Source organism: Jaculus jaculus, chromosome 8, assembly GCF_020740685.1.
Source record: "Jaculus jaculus isolate mJacJac1 chromosome 8, mJacJac1.mat.Y.cur, whole genome shotgun sequence".
NCBI lineage: Eukaryota > Metazoa > Chordata > Mammalia > Rodentia > Dipodidae > Jaculus > Jaculus jaculus.
The window spans coordinates 130,338,336-130,354,651 of record NC_059109.1 but is presented as its reverse complement, the minus strand read 5'-3'; positions in this window follow the sequence as shown (position 1 = coordinate 130,354,651).

Here is a 16,316-nt window from a genome sequence, read left to right as displayed (position 1 = left end):
GCAGAGATAGACAGAGAGAGAATGGGTACACCAGGGCATCTTGCCACTGCAAATGAACTCCAGATGCATCAGGCTTATGTGGGTACTGGGGAATCGAACCTGGGTCCTTTGGCTTTGCAGGCAAGTGCCTAAACCACTAAGCCATGCTTCCAGCTCCCTTGTGTTTTGGTTTTGTTTATACAAAAGTTTATTGTAATGTACACCAGACCCCATGACAACACTTCATTTCAGTGATAGGTGGCAAAAGATGTTATGACAGGAAATTCAGATGTTTAATAGGCATGGAGAAGGGTCACCATCATTTCAGGTCTACAGCTTACTTTTTGCCAGATTTCTTAACTCCACCTGTGGCCAGGGGACCCTTCCCTGCGCCCCTCACTTTCAGCTCCTCGAGTTTCTCCGGTTCCTCCTTTGGTTTCTGCTTGAAGGCCTCATCCTCCTCACCCGTCTCCTTGGTCTGCTGCTTGGGCTGTTCCTTCTTCTTGCCACCTTCACACCAGACCGGTTTGTTTGTTTTTTAAAACATGTGACCAAGATTGGCCCTGAATGTCCCTGGAAGCCTGTCACATAAAGGTCCCATCACTGTACTCTCAGGGCTGTGCCGGATCCCTTAGGGACATCACCAATGACCACTGTTCCCATTTCGGTGTGATGAGCTGTTTCTGACTCACACTTCTTTAACCCTGCCTCCAGTTGCTTTTTCCTGAATTGTATTTACCTTGACTCTTAACTGGGCCCTTGGAGGGTGTTATTTAAACTGACACTTCTTGAGTACCTACTGTGTGCTTAGAATTACCCTGGACTTCGTCTCCATCAGCTCATTCTTCCCTTATAGGAACATCTCCGTGGCGGGAGGGGGGGGGGGCGGGGGGCAAGCATCTTTGCTTTCTAGGTGAGAAACTAAGGCCCAGAGAGCTGCGAATGCGTGCGCTCGCTCGTCCCACGTGGAAGGGCTCCTCCCGTTCTACCTGGGATGCCGTGTCTCTTGGTTGTCAGAAACCTTTTGAAGCCCCTCCTGGCTTCTGCAGTATCAACACTGTCTCTCACATCCTCCACCTGCTTGGAAAGCACCTTCTCAAATCCTCCAGCCTCTCTGCAAGGATATTAAATGGGGAATTCCCAGCAATCTTCAGAGAGAGACAAAGAAAGACCATGATTGTTTGGTTGAGATTCTAAATCTGTGCCTGCCCAGCACTGTGTTTTATTTATTTATTGAACACTTTCTACCTCCCTGCCGGGAGGTGTCAGGAGTAGCCCTGGGCTCAAAGAACCTCACAGTCTAATTGGTCTGCTCAGACCACACTTGCTCAGAGGGTCAATAAAATGACAAGGGAAAATGCTCACTGAAACATGTCTACCCCAGTGAGCCTCTAAGCATCCAGTTAGTAAACTGCGGTGTGCCCAGTTGATGGGATGGCAGACAGCCATGGGGACGTATCTTGTAGGCACTTGAAATATGGAAAAGAAGTTGCCAAGAAGTGTTAAGGCTTCAGTGGCCTCTGGTATATCTACAGGCAACCTCTGTAACATTAGACAGCAGTCAAAAGTCAAGTCCACGGGCTGGAGAAGATGGCTTAGTGGTTAAGGCGTTTGCCTGCAAAGCCAAAGGATCCCAGTTCTATTCCCAGCACCCACATAAGCCACATGCACAAAGAGGTGCATGCATCTGGAGTTCATTTACAGTGGTTGGAGGCCCGGGCAAGCCCATTCTTCTCTCTTTCTCAAATAAATAAATAAGTCAAGTCCAGGGCTGGGGAGATGGCTCAGTGGGTAAAGTGTTTGTGGTTTGTGGACCCAGAACCTACATAAAATGCCAGGCTTGGACGCATGTGCCTGTCATCCCAGCACTGAGGAGGTGGACACAGGAGGATAGTCAGAGCTCACTGGCTGGCTAGTCTAGCAGGATCAGTGAACTCTAGATGCAGTAAGAGACACTGTCTCAAAAAGTAATGTGGACGGGCTGGAGAGATGGCTTAGCAGTGAGAGCACTTACCTGCCTAAGGACTCACTTTTCACTCTCCCGGTCCCACATAAGCCAGGCGCACAGTGACACAAGCAAGCAAGGTCTCACATGTGCACGAGGGGGCGCATGCATCTGGAGTTCGATTGCAGTGGCTGAAGGCCCTAGCATGCAAATTCTCTCCCTCACTCTTGCATTTAAAAAGGGCAGTCTCGGGCTGGAGAGATGGCTTAGCGATTAAGGCACTTGCCTGCGAAGCCTAAAGACCCATGTTTGACTCTCCAGGTCCCACAGATGCACCAAGGTGAGGCAAGTGCAAGGCTGCACATGCCCACTAGGTGGCGCAAGCATCTGGAGTGCAATCTTGGTGGCTGAGGCCCTGGCATGCCAATTCTCTCTCTCTGCCTCTCTCTCTCTCTTAAAAAATAAGGCAGTCCATTGGGCTTGCCTCAAAAAAAAAAAAAAATCAATTTAAAAAAAGTAATGTGGAAAACGACTGAGGAGGACACCTGATGTCCACTTCTAGCCTCTACACACATGAACACAAACGTGTACCCCCACTCACCCATGCGTTCCCAAAGACATACACACACATGCGTTCCATACAGAAACATACATGCCAAAAGAGTCTGGCGTAAAAATGTTATGGTAGACCAAGAAACTAAAAAGTGTGAGGTCAGTTGATAGCCTTACAAACAAAACCCAAAACAACCCAATATGCTGTGCGAGAGGTGCACTATGTGAGGGGTTTGGGTGGGCTATCCTGGGCCTTCACATGGCAATTCAATAAAACGGGCACAGAAGATGTTATCTTCCTTCTCTGGCCAGCGTCCCCAGTGTAGGCAAAAGCCTTTCTTCAGTGTTCCAAAGTCCTCCACAGGCATCCCGAGGCAGTGTCAGTTGGCTCAGACATCTCAGGACTGATGGACCACACTTGGAGCAGCATGGCCCTCTGTGAGATACAGTCTTTGGCCTTCAGAGTGTACGAATGATGACATCATCAGTCAGAAAGGAAACAAGGTCTTCTCTGGTGGAACTTTGGAAACCATATGGCGCAGTTAATCTTCATTGTCAACTTTAGCGGGATCCAGCTTGACCGAGAAGATAACTCCCGACATGTCTGTGAGGGCATTTTCAGGGAACTTTAACTGATCAGGGAAGACTTACCCTTAATGCGGGTGGCACTATCCCATGGGCTGGGATCCTGGACTGTATGAAAAGAAGAAAGCTGGCTCAGAGGGGGCATTCACCTCTCTGCTTCCTGACCACAGATACCATGTGACCAGCGCCTCATGTTCCCACTACCATGAGTTCTCCCTCCACAATGGACTGTCCCCTCAAACCATGAGCCAGAACCAACCCTTCCTCCCTTAAGTTGCTTTTGTTGGGTATTTTGTCACAGCCACTAGACCGGTAACTAGAACACCATACTAGCTCTCATTGCTGTCTCACACTTCCCAGAGTAACGCACTCTGCCACACCTCCATTTCTCATTGTGTCTGAGATACTATTTGCTGAGAAACGCCATTATTTAATGTACCAGAAAAAAGTAAAATAATAATAATAATAATAAGGAAACTAAATGGCATGTAGCCTTAACTATCATCCTAAATCTGTGACACGAATCAACTATACCAGCCTCTAGATGTCTCAGAATTCATTCATCTTTCCAAGGCGACCTGGACAAGCCTCCCGTCTTCACTAACTGACGGGCTAATGATGGGAGGACCACAGCATCCATCTCGGTCACCAAATGCATCATGGGAGCATCTCTCCTTTCACTCTCTGTGTTCATATCCTACGAAGCTTGCGGGCGCTGCTTTAGGGTAACTCCAGTGATTAGATTGTTCCAAGCACATCATGCCAGTGCCCGGCTGGTCAAGGCTCCTGCCCTTCTGCAGCTGCGAATCAGAAGTGTCTTGGTATGACACCTTAAATGGAAATCAGAATCCTCATGCGTGGTTCCAACAGGGCCCAGAATGCAACACAAATGACAGCCATAGAATGCCTATGACCAGATCTGCATGTAGCAAACGGTTGCCCCGCCCTCGAGAGCAAGCAGGACTCTTTTTCCATTGACTCACAGTCACAAAGTTGGGGAGGAAGCTGCCTTTCAGGCTTCTTGAAACCGGAAGTGCGGTTGACCCGTTTTCCATCCCTGTCCACCAGAAGATCAAGCGCAGCTTTCTGGGGCGCTCTGCTCCGTTCTTGTAGTCCGGCGCAGGCCAGGGTCTGGGCCAGGCTGTGGGTCTGCATTGTCTGAATGAACAGCTTCCTTCTGGGCTTGGAAAGTACCAGAGCAGCGACCATTCAGCCTGTGTGTGAAGACGACTCTACACTGTGTTCCTTCCTGTGTGGCTCCTAGTTACAGCTGCCTGGTCCACAGACACCCCGAGCCAGGTGACTCACGTGAAACTATGCCAACATCGAGGCTTTACACACACGGAATGGATTCTGTTTGCCCCTCAAACACCATTACCAACCACCGTGTGAGGAAGGAAAGGGGAGGATGGTTCTGGATGCCATATTGGGTCCTCAGCATAAAAAGAGGCACAAGGCAGGTGAGAGAGTCAGGGCACCTATGAGATGACAAGAACTCACTTCCTGGCCAGGGCAGCCACACCAGCCACCCTTACTCTTCTTCCCAGCCTCACACGCCCCAACCAGGACCTCCCTGAAGTTCATTCTCCAAACAGACACCGCACGTGGGGGAGATGTCCAAGGCTGAGCACACCTGGCTGAGATCTCTAGAACCTTCTTCCTATTCAAAAGTGCCCGGCTAGTTCTGCTGGGGTGGAATCACTGCCTCTTACCATTCCCTGCCCTTTCACCCACCCAATTTGCATTTTATAATTACAAAAATGATGCATGTTTGGGATTTGGATAATGATTTTACAGTTAAAAGCAAGAAAGGGAGACATGTTCAGTGAATTAAAAAAATTAAAATTAAGCCATGCGTGGTGGCGCACGCCTTTAATCCCAGCCCTTGAGAGGCAGAGGTAGGAGGATCACGGTGAGTTCAAGGCCACCTTGAGACTACAGAGTGAATTCCAAGTCAGCCTGTGCTAGAGCGAGACCCTGCCTCGAAAAACCAATGAAATGAAATGAAATTGAACAAGTAGAGAAATGTGAGAGAGAAGTTTGCATCCCCTCTCTCAGAGGCAAACCCTCTGTAGCTGGTTTGATGTTCATGTGGGTGTTCTGCACATGCCCAGGGTGTGTGTGTGTGTGTGTGTGTGTGTGTGTGTGTGTGTGTGTGTGAGAGAGAGAGAGAGAGAGAGAGAGAGAGAGAGAGAGAGAGAGAGAGCAAACTCTCTTTATGTAGAAATGGGATCATTCCGTACTGTGCACAGTCCCGGGATGGGCTTGCTCACTGACTGAGGGTGTCTCACATGCTCGGCTCCATTGTGTATCACCCCACAGCCATCACTGCGATCACCTCACCCCCCTTAACGCTGGACATCGGTTGCATGAATATCTCCAAGTTTATCCCCACAAACTGTCCTCACTAGGCAATAAACATACACAAATGGATACCTTTTGCCTGTGGAATGTGTGCGAGAGAAGCTTCTTGCAGTAGACTTCCTGGGTGCCATGGGATTCATCTTCCAGCTTCTGACGCTGATTGATGCCCTCCAGGGGAAGCACGTCCAGCTGTTCCCATCCTCTCACATGATTAATGATTAATACGATTAATTGAGCAGCGCCTGTCTGCTGGTGTCTCGTGTAGGCGCTGGGAACATAGGTATGAACAAGAGACCATTCCTGCCTACATGACACGGGCTTTGGGGTCTTGAGGAGAGAGCGAGACAGAAAGCATGTAAGGAGACTGTGAGGTGTCATGTGGTGGCAAGAAGCACAGGGCAAATAAACCCAGGTAAGGAACACAGAGTGGGTGAGGGTGAGGGGATCGCTTTAGAGGAGGAATCATCATATTTCCTTCAGAGAACCCACACAGAAATTTGGGGAGGAACAGACTGGACAGACAGAGTAGAAGTCCCCCCAGAGAAACAGCATTTTCTATGTTTGTGACTGTGGTGTGTGTGGTGTGTGTGGTTTGTGTGGTGTGTGTGCATATGGTGTGGGTACGCATGTCGGCAGCCACTCATGCTCCATGTCCACACGTGCGGAGACCAGAGGAGAACACTGGGCGTCCTACCCTATCTTTGCTTTTTTTTCTCTGAAACAGAGTCTCTCCCTGGACGTGGAGCTGCCATTTCCAGTCATCTGTGAGCCCCAGAGACTCTGTGGTCTTTACTCACGATAGGACTTGGGTTACAGGCATGCCTGGCCTTGAGCAACTTATTATTATTATTATTATTATTATTATTATTATTATTATTGACATAGGTGCTAGGATCGAACTCAACAGGTCCCAGACCCTCATGCTTGCGCAGCAAGTGCTCTTAACCTGCTGAGCCATCTCCCCACACCCCAATAATGTTCTTTACTCAAGCCTTCACCAACACGTTACCATATTAATATAGATATTGGGGCTGGAGAGATGTCTTAGCGGTTAAGGTGCATGCCTGCAAAGCCTAAGGACCCAGGTTTGATTCTCTAGGCAAGCCAGATGCACATGGTGGTGGATGCAGCATCTGGAGTTCGTTTGCAGTAGCTAGAGGCCCTGGTGCACCCATACTCACTCTCTCTATCTCTCTCCCCACTCTCTCTATCTCTAGTAAATAAATAAATATAAATCTTGTAGCAGAGGCCAGTAAGTTAAAAAGGAGATATAAAGGGAAGAGAAAGGAAGGGAGGAGGGTGCTTACTAGGTTGGTATTGTATATATATAAGTACAATGATTGAGATGGGGAGGTAATATGATGGAGAATGGAATTTCAAAGGGGAAGGTGGGGGGGTATTACCATGGGATATTTTTTATAATCATGGAAAATGTTCATAAAAATTGTGAAAAGAAAAAAAAAAGAAAATAAAAAGGTTAAAATATATATATAAATCTTTAAATATATATAGATATAGATATTAACTAAAGTAAAATGTAATAACCTTATTGTAGTGATCATTTATAATTTTCTTGTGGGTTTGTGAATTGCCTATATAAAACCTTATTTGTTTTCTATATTTCTAATCTGACTTTTCCTTACACATCCATGAAAAGGCTTTATATTTAACTTTAAGGCTTTGTCAGTTAAGGTGTAAATATGTCTCAAATTTACACTTTTCCTCCCAACTTGGTTCTTGTGGTTCCCACAGAAGGTCTCATCACTGCTCTCTACCTGCAGTCACTGGCCTTGGACTCCAAGAACAGTGAACTTGGCAAACAGATCACCCCAGGGTGACATCACTCCCCGCAGCAAGAGAAGTCATCTCATGGGAACCAGCTTGTCCCCTCAAGCAATAAGGACTTCTCCAAGCCACCTTGCAGAGCCAGAGCTGAGATGGTGACCAGCCGGACCACGCCAACAGAGACGGGCCACTTATGCAGCCCTTCCCCCATACCACAGCTCTCCCTTTATTTAATCCTAAAGCTCATGCCAGCACCCCAAAGATGGCTGAATGCTTGTGCTCTGTCCGCCCAAAAGGGACCATTTTGAGTGAACTCCTTCCTTGCCTCTTCAGCAAAACTCCTGGTTTACTTTCTTAGGTGTGAGTGGCCAGACCCGTCCTGCTGGGACCCTGGGTGTCACATCTCTGGTCTGGGTCTTTTTCTAGTCTTGTGTCATTCTGGTCATTTCTCCTACAAGGTCACTGTTCTTGTCCCTGGGCTCCAAACGGGCATGACACTCCTAAAGAGAAAAGTGGGGGGATGGGGATGCCGCTCAGTGACTAGAAGTGCTTGCTCCACAAAGCCGACAACCGGGGTTCAGATCCCCAGGACCCACTGGAGCAAGTAGATCAGAGCCTGTGATCCAACACGCAGAGGTGCAAGTCCCCCGGCACCCACGTAAACCAAACTCAGAAAAGGAACACAAGCATCTGGGGTTTATTTGCGGTGGCAAGAGGCCCTGGCACACCCATGCACATGCGCGTGCACACACACACACACACACACACACATGGAATGTGAACAGGAAAATTCAACACTTTCAATTTAATTTTTCTTAACTTCAAACAGCATTAAATAATATCTACATTATGGCAAGTTAAGTAAGGCCACGGAATAAAAAAAAAAATAGCTTCTTGTCTTAGTGCCTTTCATGACATTTGTTGCTGTGTTTTTTACTGGAGCCTGACATTTTCATTCGGCACTGCACTGGTAGTGTCATGCCCGTTTGGAGCCCAGGGACAAGAACAGTGACCTTGTAGGAGAAATGACCAGAATGACACAAGACTCTCTGAATGTCTGTCCAACAGCAAACACTCCACCATACCAAGTGAAACCCTGGGTCAGACACAGGAGGAGCAAAGCTGCCTTCAACCTCTCAGAGAGCATCTGCCAGGAGCCAGGTCACTTCCCACTACATCACTCAAAATCCAGCCAGCCCCAAGTGCCTCTTCCAGCTCCCTGCAGATCCCCAACGCTCAGGGTCACAGAGAAGGCACCTTCCTCCAGGAGACTCCCTGGGACTGACCCATTTTTATGCTCCCTTTCACCGGAGCCTTCTACTCTCAGACACACCAAGTGCACATCTGCTCAATGGGGACTGGGACTTTCCAGTGCATTTTCCAGAAGAGATGCCTAAAAGCCTCGTGAAAGCATGGGCCAAATTCCTGGAGGAGACGGAGGACCCCGGGAACTATATGCTTTTAGCCCTTCTCCATCTTTAATGACCTTGTCACTTCTCCGCAGTCTTCTAGCAGGAGAGGGGTCCAGCCAGCCCTTTGTGGCTAAGCTGAAAAGACTAAAGAACACTGTGTATTCAGCCTCCTCGCTTTCTGCCCTTTCTTCTGCCCAACAAAGGAACCAGAGCTGGGCTTTATTCCCCCCTCGTCTGTCCTTTTCCACAGCAGCTCCGTCAGCCTCCTTCCTGATTCCCGAGGCTCCCTTCCACTGGCCCTAGACTAAACACCAAGCTCTAGTATTCTTACAGTGAACATTCTGGAAGATACCCTAAAATGAGATACTGATGCCCCTCCCTTTGGCCATCAAAATATTGAAACAATGAGCCGGGCGTGGTGGCGCACACCTTTAATCCCAGCACTCGGGAGGCAGAGGTAGGAGGATCGCCGTGAGTTCAAGGCCACCCTGAGACTCCATAGTGAATTTCAGGTCAGTCTTAGCTAGAGTGAGACCCTACCTCGAAAAACCAATATATACATATATATAAACAATGGGCCCAAGGAATTGAAATTTCTCCAGGAGTCTCATTCTAGGAGCAGGAACAGCCTTGAACCCAGTAACAGCCAGAGAAGGAACTTGCCTCCTGGGGAAGAGATTCCACACGAACCTCACAATTTGTCAGGTCACTATGTGGGACAGGTTGGAGCCCAGACAGTGGTGGGCAAGACCGCATCTCAACTAAGGCTGCTGACTTATGCATACCTCTTGCCTTCTATTTAAACCTAAACTTCGTGTCAGAACCCTGAAGGTGAACTTGGGGGTCAGCAGACCTCTTTTGGTCAGCAGACCTTTTTCTTTGTCCCTCTTCCCAGTGCAGCCACACTGAATAAATCTCCTTTCTCCACATGTCACCAGTACCTGTCTCTTTCACTGGCCTGTTGAGGGTGGTGGCTGAGCTAGTGTGTGAGGGCTGCCAGGGCCTAGGCTTTGCTCCGACAACTCCACTTTTTTTAAAGGTTTCTTAAATTATTTATTTATTTATTAGAGACAGAGAGAGGGAGAGAGAGAGAATGGGCACACCAGGGCCTCCAGCCACTGCAAACGAACACCAGACTCATGTGCCACCTTGTGCATCTGGCTTACATGGGACCTGGAGAATCGAACCTGGATTCTTAGGCTTTGCAAGTATGCGCCCTAACCAGTAAGCAAGCAATCTCTCCAATCCCTCTTTTTTGTTGTTGTTGTTTTTCAAAATAGGGCTCACTCTAGTCCAGGCTGACCTGGAATTCACTATGGAGTCTCAGGATGGCCTTAAACTCACTGTGATCCTCCTACCTCTGCCTCCCAAGTGCTGGGATCAAAGGCATGTGCCACCATGTCTGGCAAACTCACTTTTTTAAAAAAACAATATTTTATTTTTGTTTATTTGTTTGAGAAAGAGAGACAGAATGGGAATGCTAGAGCCTCCAGACACTGCAAATGAACTCCAGATGCATGTGCCATTTTGCACATCTGGCTTATGTGGGTCCTGGGGAATCAAACCTGGGTCCTTTGGCTTGCAAGAAAGTGCTTTAACCTCTAAGCCATCTCTCCAGCCCCTAAACTCACATTTTAAAAGTTCAGTCTTGGGGCTGGAAAGATTGCTCAGTGGATATGGCACTTGCCTGCAAAAGCCTAACAACTTGGGTTCAGATCCCCAATTCCCACCTAGAGCCAGATGCACAAAGTGGTGCATGCATCTGGAGTCTATCTGCAGTGGGTAGAGGCATTTGTTTTCATTTTATTTAGTTCATTTCTTCATTCAATGTTTGAGACAGGGTCTCATGCATCCCAGGCTGGCTTTGAACTCACTGTAGCTGAGGATGACCTTGAACTTCTGGTCCTCCTACCACCACTTCCTGAGTGTTGGAGTGCTGAGATTATAGGTGTGCAAGGCTACACCAGTTTACGAAAGGCTAGGGCTGAACCAGGGATTTGCTAATGCTTGGCAAGCGCTCTACCCACTTAGCATGGTGCCCACCAGCCCAAAGAAGCCATGAGACCCAGGTGGAGCCTGGGGACAGGTGACATTTTTCTTGCCAAGGGCTCGGTGGATTCCGTATGAACGTTGTCAGTGCTGAAATGAGTGTCCACTGCATGTTACATGTGCACACACCTGAGAAACGTTGGCCACATCTTCCACTGGGCAGATCATGTGATCTTCATGTGAGTCAGCTGCCCTCACCCCCAATTAGAAGTGAGCAAGTGAAGCCCCAGAGACCGCAGGGAAGAATGAGGGGAAAAAAATCCTCTGATTCTACTCAGCTATGGTTCCCTTAGCATCATCACTCTGAAATGGGGTGTTAGGGATTCAGAAAAGTCCTTGAACCCCAAACCCTAGGTTCATGTCTATTTTTAATCAAAGAATTGAATCAAATAAGACTGAGAAGGATCATTATTAAATTATTATGCTGATTTAGGGAAGTACAGAACCAAGGGAAGGAAAATGAATATACCCACGTGGCCTGAGAGCCCACAAGGTGGGCCTGGAAAATCCATGGAGAGGACAGGAAAGAAAATACAGAGAGCTCCTGCCAAGTGGAGGGCAGGAGGGGGAAGAGGCCATGTAGAGAGTGAGGGCTAAGGGCTTCTCCCCTCGTCTTGTGAGACAAGGATAAACCCGCCAGAAGCTGGAGGTTCACCGGTGATCAGGCAGCCTGGGGAGAGAGAGAAAGAGAGAGAGAGAGAGAGATTGTTCTCCCCTGGTAAAACCAGGCTTCACCTGGCTCAGATGAGCCAATTATTGGTCTGAGCTAGACTCTGCCTCAGTAAGAGACCAGCCATGATGCCAAGTTCTGGCGTCTAAGCTTGACCAACCACAATGTCAAGATTCTAAAAACAGACCTCCCCTGCCAGGGAGGGGCTCAGGTGTAAAAAAAAAAAAAAAAAAGCCAGGTGTGGTGGCACATGCTTTTAATCCCAGCACTAGGGAGGCAGAGGTAGGAGGATCGCCGTGAGTTCGAGGCCACCCTGAGACTACATAGTGAATTCCAGGTCAGCCTGAGCCAGAGTGAGACCCTGCCTTGGAAAACAACAACAAAAAAATCTCTAGGGAACTAGACAAGAGATAAAAAGTCAGATCATCCTTTGATCTCTAACAAGCACAGACCTTCTTGCCTTTTCAGGGTCCCAGTCACCCTAATTGCCTAACAAAGCTACCTGACTCCTTCTCACCTCTCTCGAAATCAACCAGCTTCGTTCTCACCTCCCCCGCCCCGCCCCTTTCTGGGTACTGCAGTGCACAGACCGTGTTCGCCAGACACCCTTACAGCTAGGAGTGACCCCGTGACTGAGTGCCAGCCAACTGGGAAGTGAGTAGAAGAGGTGTGAGCAACTGCTGGACGGAATCCTTCAAGGGAGTACTGTGCCAGGCTTCGCCCTTTCTCCTCCCTGTTGGCTGGACAGTAACAGCTCCTTTTGGGCAATGGGTGACCTTGAAACAATGGAAGCGATGTAAAGTGACAGGTCAAAAGGGCCCTGCATCTCTGGGGACATTATGAAGCTTCCTGTTGGACCATGACACAGTGACAATGCTCCAGGGGTCAAGCCACTACTTGGCTGCTACTCAGAACCCAGCCTTTTCATAACTAATGTAAGTCACAGCGAGGAAGAAAATACCCAGGCTTCGATGTGCCCATTTTACAAAGCCAATCCTTTGTTCTCTTGGCAACAGAACACCTGGCCCACAGTGGCACTCCAGGAGCCCAGGAGATGCCTGAGCCAGGGCCCCACAGCTGGCGCTTTGTAAACACCTGCCTCCCTCCGGTGTGCCCGTCCCCCTCCCCCCCCCCTGCGTCCCCCGCGTCCGCCGCACCTGCCACCTACGAGCCATCTGGAGCTGTTGAATGCTCTTCTGAGGGCCGTCCGCTGAGCCAGCCCCTCCCAGGAACTACAAAACAGAACCGGAGAGGCTCTCCAGGGCAGGCGTGTGTGGGACACCAGTGGATATCACCTTCATCCCAGTGCCTGAGGGTTGGGGTTCAGGAGAGGGTGGCAATCCAAGAGAGTTGAAACTTCCTTAGGGAATGGACGAGAAACAAGCCCGGACCAGAGGTCAAGGAGCCCAGGGCAGCTTTGGCAGGAACATCAGACAAGCTAGACCGCAGCAGCTAAGAATGGACAACTGGATAATTCCTAGGGCTGGAGAGATGCCTTAGTGGTTAAGGGGCTGGCTTACAGGACCTGATGGCCTGGATCCCATTTCCCTGGTACCCACATCAAGACACATGCATAAAGTGCTGCACGCATCCGGAGTTCCATTGCAGTGGCAGGAGGCCCTGGACTGCCCATTTCTCTCTCTCTCTCTCTCTCTCGTGTGTGTGTGTGTGTGTAAGTGTGGGCACCAGCATGCCACACATGTGGAGAGCAGAGGACAGAGGACAGAGGACAGAGGTGGGAAGCGGTTTCCATCCTTGATTTTCACTGCCGCGTTTGCCGGGCGAGCTGCTCCTGGGGCTCCCAGGAAATTCACTTGTGTCCACTTCCTGTCTCGCTGTCTGCACCATGCTGGGATTGTAGAAGCCCACCATGGCTTCTGCATGTGTGTGCATGCGCATTATGTGTGTGTCGTGACGGGGTGCCCGGGCACTCACCTGTAACCTCAGCCCGAGGGTCGCTGCGGGAAGACACCAGGGGTCCCCCTCTGTCACCCAACCACCTGTCTTCCCTTGCAGCGCGTCACTGATTCTGGAGCTGCTCAGAAGCCCCAGCTACTCCCTGGTCTCTGCTCCCCATAGGACTGCGGTTACCGGCATGTGCGGCCATTCCCGGCTGCTTACGTGGATTCTAGAAGTTGTAGGTTCAAACTCAGGCAGCCTTAGGACCTCACGGTTGAGCAAGAAGCACGCTTAACAGCTGAATCACTCTCCAGCCCAGCTTCGGGGTTTTTCACGGCTTCTCAGCTTATGCTCTGTCCACTGAGTCATGTCATGAACCCATGGAGTCATTTTTTAATTTTATTTATTTATTTAAGAGAGTGAGAGAGGGCTGGAGAGGTGGCTTAGCGGTTAAGCGCTTGCCTGTGAAGCCTAAGGACCCCGGTTCGAGGCTCGGTTCTCCAGGTCCCACGTTAGCCAGATGCACAAGGGGGCGCATGCGTCTGGAGTTCGTTTGCAGAGGCTGGAAGCCCTGGCACACCCATTCTCTCTCTCTCCCTCTATCTGTCTTTCTCTCTGTGTCTGTCGCTCTCAAATAAAAAAATAATAATAATTAAAAAATTTTTAAAAAAAAGAGAGTGAGAGAGAGAGAGAATGGGGTTGCCAGGGCCTCCAGCCACCGCAGACAAACTCCAGATGCATGTACCACCTTGTGCATCTGGCTTATGTGGGTCCTGGGGAATCGAACCGAGGTCCTTTGGCTTTGCAGACAAACAAATGCCTTAACCGCTAAGCCATCTCTCCAGCCCCCATGGGGGGATCTTTTCAAAGGCACATGGCTAAGAAGAGGCTAGAGCCCACAGGTCCCATGCAGAGAGCGCTTGCTGTGACTCGGGGTGGAAATCATGAAGTCCAAACCAGCAACACAGCAACATTTGCAAGCGCGTGTGACTGTCCTCACTAGGCTGAATCTTTCTCCCTAGAGACTGTCACCATGATATGACCTGATCCCTGTCACGGTCCTGTGTGCACTTGTCAGCTCCACGGAGGCAAAGATTTCTTCCTGTTTTCTTCACTGTTACGTCCTCAGCTTCCATCAATACTGAGTACATGCTAGACACTCAGTTCACATGGTGGGGCAGGGGACAGTGTCTGGGGAAGCTGGGGACACCTTCAATGCACAAGCTGGCCCCATGCAAAGAATCATCTGTCTCAGAAGCCCGTGTTACTGAGGTTGAGAAACCCCAGGCAGTGGCTAAAAGCAGTCAGGGGACCTCAGTGTTAGGTTTTAAAAATTCCCTCAAAGTCTGAAAATACACATGTCAGCCTTGACAATCTTAGGAGGATAAGAACGCTGGTGAGTTTTATTTTCTTCTCTTGGCAAGGCTGCACACTCTAAATTATCTCAGATGAATATGTATTAGTCTTGTAACCAAATAAGTTTTCTCTTCTCAAAGAAGCCCGTAAGCTCATAGTGTGAGGGCCTCTCTGGGCTGCCACGGAGCAAGGTGACGGGACGGGAGGTTTCTGGCAGATGGACCTCAATAATCAGGGGCAAGGTCTGGCCTTGTGAGTGGCTGGATGCCCACTGTCAGAAGTCAGAAGTCCTCTCCCCTGAGCCTGGCTCTTTGTCTTTATGTGCAAGTGGTCAGGCCTCGGGCTGGGCCAGAGACTGAGCATGGAGCTAAATATTTTATACACCTTAGCTCATTCAATCCCTGGAGCCCAAGATACTGACCTCTGACCCTCAGGATGGAGAAGAAGCTGACAGGGGTCATGGGTTGGCAGGTGTACAGAAATTAAAAGAGGTACCCACGAGGTCTACAGCTTTCTCAAGAGGAGTCTAAGGCTGCGGGAGGATTGATTTCATGCCTACCAGAGGTCAGATCACAGACTGTCCCAACAGACATGGATAAACAGCAGAGGCCAACACCAACCTTCCACACACCTCATTGGGGAGACCCTGATTAACTGGCATGTCAGAATGGGTTTTCCAGTCAGGGTTTCTGCCCTGCCAATGACCTGTCTTTGAAAAACAACTCTTGCTGGGCGAGGTGGCGCACGCCTTTAATCCCAGCACTTGGGAGGCAAAGGTAGGAGAATCACCGTGAGTTCAAGGCCACCCTGAGACTACATAGTGAATTCCAGGTCAGCCTGAGCTAGAGCGAGACCCTGCCTCAAAAAAAAAAAAAAAAAGAAAAGAAAAGAAAAGAAAAACAACTCTTTATGGGATTTCCCGCCTTTACAAACCTCTCCCAAGGTTGAGAGATGGCTCAGCTAGTGAGTGTGAGGGCCAAAGATGGCCTAAGGCAGCCTGAGTTCAATCCCTAGCACCCACATAAAAAAGCTGGGTCTATCCATGCATAGCTGTAACCCCAGTGCTGAGAGGGGTGGGGACAGGAGAATCTCTGGGGCTCATTGGTCATCCATTCTGTCTGAACACAGCAGGGGCAGGCTCAATGAGAGCCTCTGCCTCAAGGAGTTAAGGAGGAAGGAAGAGAGAGAGAAGCCCACTGGCCATTCCCCTACCACTTCCCCGTGCGTGGGCGCAGGGTTCATGCACCTGCTCACACATACACACATGCACACACAATACATGTACACGCCACACTCACACAAGCCAAAAATAATAATAATAAAATAACAATTAAAACGAATTATAAGCCTTTTTCTGTACTCGCCCCAAAGAACGCCACTCACGGCGCTCTGTCTGATCAGGTAGCAGAAATTACAATGCTTGTCTCCCAGGTGCCTGCCATTCCCTTTGACCTCTGTGTCATTTACCTTTTAGTTATGAGCAGTAAAGCCAGACCTTGCGCCGAGGCACGCTTGATTCCCAGAGACCCGTGCCCAACTTTCCACTCGGTGTATCGCCCCTGCCCGTCCTATGAAGTCGCAGCCACCACTCCGGTCCGCGAGCAAGAAGCGCTTTTCATCCCATGGCAGAAGGAGGGACTGGACTGCCCCATGGGAGAGCGGGGGACCCTGCTGAGCACAGGAGCTGCGCTCCGCCTTCCAGACTGTTCCTTCAAGGTCC